Raw genomic sequence first — 6,019 nt, 5'->3', positions numbered from 1 at the left:
ATGACTTTCTTTCCACGATCAATAAGAGATTATAACGGCAGCGTTATAACTCACAAATAGATCGTATGACTTGTATTGTAGCAAGCAAAAGCGAGTACATAAATAGCAACTCTCGAATTGACGGTACCTCATAGATGTATGCATATTTAGAAACGAATTTCATTCGTGTCAAAGATCGCAGGTCGACATCTACGAGGTACAGTTAAAGCCACCGCCAAGGTGTATGGCAGGGAGACATTCCACACCATGCATGCGGCACTCGTCCTGGCCTTAATCAGAAACGCACAGGACACAGTATAATATCAGAAACTTCCTTTGAATCAGAAACTTCCTTCATGGTACATATTATACATACTTTTCACTTTTGTCCAGGTTTCTCGGAAGATCCGCCTTTCTGCGTCGGAAGGAGTAAGTTAACTCGCGTGGGCTCCTCTGAATCGTGAGGATATAGCTCTTTTCCCCATTCCCTTCTTCCAATGGATCCCACGGCGAGTTCAAACTTCCCCCGTTCGTGATCTCAGCCGCTCGTCGCTTCCGCTTTTCGACGCTAGATGGAAAGCGGGTGATCACTCCAATGTGCGGTACGGAAAATTGCTTAATTTACTGCAAATAGATTCTAGCCTCCGACAAGTCACTTCGTTTTGAGGAATTAATGTGTTTACTTCAATAGCAACAAGTAATCCCTAGATTTCTCGCGTTTGAGAATGATGTGGTCTGTTCAATTTGTATCTCGCTATGCGCTTGTAGGCCACGCATTAAGGGAACCCTAAACTTCCTTAAGAACAGCAAGCCTTGTCTCTCTTCAAGCGAATAAATCTTTCGCCTTTTACTAAAGATTTCCGTGGAGAGGGACATTTATGGCTCTATCGCCAATTTTTGACTGTGCCCAGCAGATACTCTGCTGGGCCAAATATGAAGGTTCACAAAAATAAGTCGCTGATATGTATCATGTGGCAAATTGAATAGAATAAATGTAGTGGAATGCTTAGCTAAAACTGGTGCCACCATTTTGCACGTTAAGTGGTCGATAGATGCCCTACCAGGGTATGTCCTCCTAAAAATAATACTTAATAGATATGACGGGCACTGAAGTGGAACTAAACAGTAACTGACATGGTAATAAAATGATTGCGAACAAAGATAAAACAGCGATTTACAAAGCAATGACACACAATGAATAAAATATATCAGCTCTCATAACTCGTAGTACTAAAGGTACTAGTGCAAAGAACGATGATGTATCCTTTTCCTCACCAAGATCCCAATTATGACACTGGCTCGTTCTACAAACTCCACTGAAACTGCTTTGGTACACTGATTATGGAGGGACAGCGCGAACGCAGTCCCTACTACCAAAAATTACGCGCCCGAGTTACCCACATTTGGGGCAATCGCAGGGGTCAGCCCGCCCGGAGTGCAATGGGCAAGCCTCGTCCTGGGGGAACCGCCTTAAGGATCACGGTAGCCCCTACGCCAGGTAAGTATGCTTCTTTGTCGAAAATATTACGTAGCCAATCCAACTATCACACATCCGTGCTTCGCGATGTTGCACGTGCCCACGTATTTCCTCCACGCTTGCGGAGCATCGTTCACGTTAAAAGTTTCATCCGCGTTCAGGTAAATTAATACGTTTAACCTCAACACTATCAGACTGAATTCATTTCTTAAATATCTCAATCACACGACATTAGCCAACGGTTGATCACCTTACAGAGGGAATTCCCACTCCCTTTTCCTCCGCACACGGCCTGGCGGCGCTGCATGAGTAATTTGCGAGAGTGTTCCCACTACAGGGGGGAACTTTAAACAGCGTCCTCTAGCGAATTCCAAGCGTCTAATCCTTGCCCAGACGCATGGAATACAGATCGTAATACAACCTACATATTTATATGCATAGTTTCATACAAACACGATCACTCAATACATTTAACACTTAAGGTTCCAAGAATAGAGTCAATAACAAAACATAATTGAGTAATTGATACATTTACAGCATAGAAAATTTTCCATACGTACCTCATACACATATGCATTAAATACAAGCCTCTTCAGTACTTACCATTAATTTAATCGTGAAAACGATCTAAAAACAATATAATCATGTATACAATATGTGCAGTAATCGTGAGGCAAAAAGATCGAATTTATATTTTCAATGGTCGCCACTGAGGACAGTGAAACTTAAAAGAAAAAGCACACGGGACCGGCAAAGGCCTTCATGTAATGAATGTTTCCTCCTTTCTCTCAGGGCATCCATCTTCATTGGCATTCCCCCTAACACATAAATCCCTCCCTCCCTCCATTGCAGGCATCTTCCTTGGACTCCTCACTTTCTGTGACCTGTAAGGATGTCACCGACTCCATTCATGGAGGCATAACTTTGCAAAACACGTAGTTCATTAACATCACTGTCAGCTGCACATGCACCGAACAGATCAAAGCAAGCTCGCTGCCGACATTCTACAAGCTTGCATTGAGAAGTTTCAAGCTTGCTGCAATCCGACTACTGTAGCTGCTGGAAGCTTGTCACAAACTTGCAGTGCAAGATGCACGCAAGTTCCGCAAAAGCTTAAAGAAAGATTGAAACCTGCCATAAACCCACTTCACCTTCTCCCGAAAAGGCTGAAAGCTGATTTCACCCTGCAGCATCAAAGTCCTGACCATGAAAAAGGTCACAGAAGGCAAGTTGACCACAATTTGGTTTCGATTGCTATACCTGCAGTGGGTTTGAGAGATTTGAGGCAAACAACGAAATCTTCCAGAATTCCTACTTTGGAATCACGGAGGCACAGATTTCCTCTTGATTCGTTCCTCTTGAGTTTACTGGTACAAATTCTCATGGCATTTGACTGGGAGCAAAGCAGACAGTCTATCTGAATTGTTGTCCTACAGGGAGCCATACATGTTTCTTGCATATGGCTAGGCTTTCCTACTACCTGAACATAAGTGTTCATACCAGTAGGTACCAGTTCCCCAAAATTCAATTCCAGATCTTATATGAAACCGAAGTCCTTGAATATTGAACCATTACTAGTGGTCTAGTACCATCATTATCTTCAGTTCAGCTCTCAATGAGGAGCAGAGAATGCATTTCTATCGCAAGCTTCAAGTTCTCCTTAAGCATGGGAAGTCCGGGCAAGGTAAGTTTCACCTCTTGCGAGCAGAACCGAAGTAGAACAATAACGCATAGCCATTCCGCTACATTTGATGCAGCATCCTTTGCCTGGATGAAACCATCCAGGCAATATGATCCACACGCAGCATTATTCGATAGACGTGGAATAAAGCGTTATCCGAGAGAAATGATAGGAAAGTAGTGACCATCTTAGTTGCCAGAGATTGGTTTCGTGAACTGATCATTACTTTGCGTGTTGCACCACGGATCCAAAGCCTAGATAGTTGCCTAAAACAAAATGTAATTTCTCCACGATCACTTCAATGCATACGATACACATAGGCTCACACGGCCATCACCTGGGACAACACGCCACAGTGCATGAGAACATCATATTTAAAGAATAGTGAGAGAAAAGTGCACCAGGGAAATTTTTCCCTCTAAGTAAGAGGAATTCAGCGTGAATTAACTATTCCCTAAACAATTGAAAATGATGGTGTAGCGGAACGAATGAATATATGTAATGCCTTTAGACAAAAAATAGATGCATGTTACTTGACAGCCGTTTGAATGAAATCATGACTATTGAGGATCTCTATATACTGCAGTCTAACTGATACGCCTGAGTCTTACCAGAGTAGTGAGTGGAAGGGCATTTTCTGCTCAAAATTGGTGTAGGAAAAAACCCGTCCTTGCAACATTAAGTGTATTTGGTCGCCTAGCCTACTTAAATGTGACTGAATGGATGATGAAAGGAAAATTTGACCCAAGAAGTGATGATTGCATTATCCTAGATTATTGTGATAATGACTACAGGTTTTGGTTGATGGACAAGAGAAGATTGATCGGTGGCATTAATGTTATATTTGATGAATAAAAAACACTGCCGGACTCATGGGGAGGTTTCCTTGATCTAAGAGATGCAAGAAAAGGTTTCTCTGAACTGGATAAATAAAGGATGTCTTTCCCCTGAAAGTTACAATGACAAAACTAGGATGGCATTGAGTCCCATGGCATTTTATTCCAACTACCAATTCAGCAGTCACCAAGTGGTGGTTTGGCTTATGCATGTTACATGTAAAATTTTTATAAACCAAACGGAAAAAAGTATTGTTAGAACTATCGATTCTTATATGATAAGATATATTTTATATTATGTTTCTAATTAAGTTAAATATTTTCTTAATAATCAGTGATACTAATGAGAAACTACCTTTAAATAGAAAATTTCTATATTCTAGCAGTGTTTTTGACATTGACATTTAGCCAATATGTAAGTCATACAAATGCTTCTACGGCTAATTTACAAAAATGCCTTTATACAGTGGTAACCCTTAAGCTTCTGCATGTTGCATATGAGACGTAAATATGTTAGAATTGTGCTCCTGGTCACTTATATCTCCCTATTTTAACAAATTCAATGATTCTTCGTTATTGCACAAGTTCTGAAAGAGCTTACCCCCCTGCTGAGGCTACTTATGTATATTAATTCTCCCTTATATGCAGTCAATTTTCATTGTCTTCTTCTCATATTCCCCTCCTCCATGGTTCGACATAGATCTAAGAATATTGTTCTCAAAGGAGAATTTCTGCAATGCATTGCAGTACAGGATATAGGTACTCCCCAACTTTCAACCGTAATTATTTTGACGGATAAGATTTGAAATATCCCTGAAAATTCTTCTTGATAATGCCTCAAAAATCGGAATCATATTTCAGCGACGTATTCCTATCACGACTCACTATTCTCAGCTGCTGCTATTGCGATATCCCTGGTTATTGTTGTAATAATAGCTACATTGCGGTTGCTCTATTTTGCTGACTGCTTCAGTTGATTTTTGTACATTGTTGTTGATAAGACTTCATATTGGTTAGGGATAGGTAGAGTACACCATCATTTAATAATAATAATAATAATAATGATGATGATTTATGCATTGGGAATAAATTTTTAATCTACATGCTCTCGTTTGTCCAACGCGAGATATGCGAAGTAATCATTGAAACTACACAGACACACCGACTTTCGCACACTATGTGTTCCAGAAAATGTGTATGAAAGTTGAATGTAGAGAAGACGAACCATTGAGTTCCATAATACATCTATATAATACCCTGCGAGCCACCTCTTGGGTGTTTGGCAGTGGGTGATCAATCACCAGCAAATAATAATCATGGGTTAAGTTCAGAAAGACAATGTAAATAAAAGTTTAAAACACAGGAAATCTGATGGGTACCAAGTGGAACTTCCTCTCATTGTGTTTTAGTTGACATTCCACTTGTAAAGTCCACTATAAATAAAAAGTCATATCGAGAAGCATGATGAAATGCGATTGTGGAACCCTCACTCTTAATACCTTTAAAAGCCAGCATCAAAATTCCTCGGACGGTGACATCAAGTAATGTATCTCACGCATCTTTGGCATGTTATTCAAAAAAGACAAAATACATACGGAATTCAGAAGATATTTACTGCAATATCGTTACTGGAGGTGTAAATGTCGTATATGAATTGAACAGCAGTAAACCGGAAAATGATTAGAAATAAGCACCTTAATTTATTTATTTTACTTAAAGCTGTTTTATGGTATCAACTTTTCTTTAAATCTCTCTAATGAAGGCTGAATTACAGGTTTCTTCTTATCTTGGTGAAGGAGCTTGTAGAAGGCAGTGTTCCTCTCAATGGCTCTTTGGACCTGTGGACTTCTCTATCAATATACATTTCTAACTTTTGGTATCAACTTTTTTTATCCCTCCAATGCAGGCTGAATTACAGCTTTCTGTTTCTCTTGATAAAGGAGCATATATGAGGCAGTGTTCCTCTCAATGGCTCTTTGGACCTGTGGACTTCTCTATCAATATACTTTTCTACCTTTTGGTATCAACTTTTTTTATCCCTCCAAT

At 40.0% G+C, this 6,019-nt stretch overlaps 2 non-coding genes across 2 annotated transcripts; one reads left to right on the top strand and one right to left on the bottom strand.

Annotated features, from left to right (window-relative positions):
• The first annotated feature begins 786 nt into the window (after nt 1–786).
• On the top strand, nt 787–906 carry LOC124167387. The gene has a single exon (XR_006866688.1). It is a non-coding gene; the product is annotated as a U5 spliceosomal RNA (small nuclear RNA).
• A 417-nt stretch (nt 907–1,323) lies between these two features.
• Nucleotides 1,324–1,485, bottom strand: LOC124167399. Its single transcript, XR_006866697.1, has one exon. It is a non-coding gene; the product is annotated as a U1 spliceosomal RNA (small nuclear RNA).
• Nucleotides 1,486–6,019: the final 4,534 nt, after the last annotated feature.

The sequence above is a fragment of the Ischnura elegans genome, chromosome 10 (assembly GCF_921293095.1).
Source record: "Ischnura elegans chromosome 10, ioIscEleg1.1, whole genome shotgun sequence".
Lineage (NCBI taxonomy): Eukaryota > Metazoa > Arthropoda > Insecta > Odonata > Coenagrionidae > Ischnura > Ischnura elegans.
The sequence above is the reverse complement of the archived record's forward strand: the minus strand, read 5'-3'. Positions and strand labels throughout refer to the sequence as shown.